Raw genomic sequence first — 748 nt, forward strand, 5'->3', positions numbered from 1 at the left:
ATTAAAGAACATATCAGCCATACCAAAAACAAACTTAAAAAACTAAAAATAAATACAATCCGAGACACACGTGTTAGTTATTTACTAAAAAGAACGAAACTGTACTCGAGCAAATAGCCTCCGGGTCCGAAAGATAGAAATGAATCTGTATTCATTTATGGGAACTCCGTTTCCTTGTCCTTCAGGCATCCCCCATCGTAAAACTGATCCTCCCTTCCCCTTTCCCCATCACCTCCCGGCCCTCACACCCTCCCCTCCCCGGTAAGCTGCCCCATCGCTTCCTAATGAAAGCCATGGACCGTCAGATTAGCCCAAGATATTGCCCATTACATCTCCGCGCCCGCTAGCAATTGCAGACATAGCTAGCTCCTTATCAGTCAGGCGCCGCGGGAAGAAGCAGCCACGTGTCGCCATGCCCGATAGGCTAAATTCCCACGATGGCTCTACCCGACCACGCCTTTATGAGCGGGAGAGGCGTTAGGGCCATGCAGCAGGTGGGCCGAGGGACGATGACACGGACGGGAGGTTTGGTATACATCAACTGACCTTTGATCTGTGGCAGATACACATATCACCACAGCGGGACGTGGGCACGGCCGGCCCCTCTCGCCGCTCTTTATTGTCACACATACTTGGCTCCCTGGATTCTACGCACACGGGCAGCCATATTATCACGTGTAAGAAAATTGCAAGTTGGTAGGTGCACGTACGCGCGCGCATCAAAACTGAATCTGCTTAATATTCTGGA

Source organism: Penaeus monodon, chromosome 20 (genome assembly GCF_015228065.2).
Source record: "Penaeus monodon isolate SGIC_2016 chromosome 20, NSTDA_Pmon_1, whole genome shotgun sequence".
Lineage (NCBI taxonomy): Eukaryota > Metazoa > Arthropoda > Malacostraca > Decapoda > Penaeidae > Penaeus > Penaeus monodon.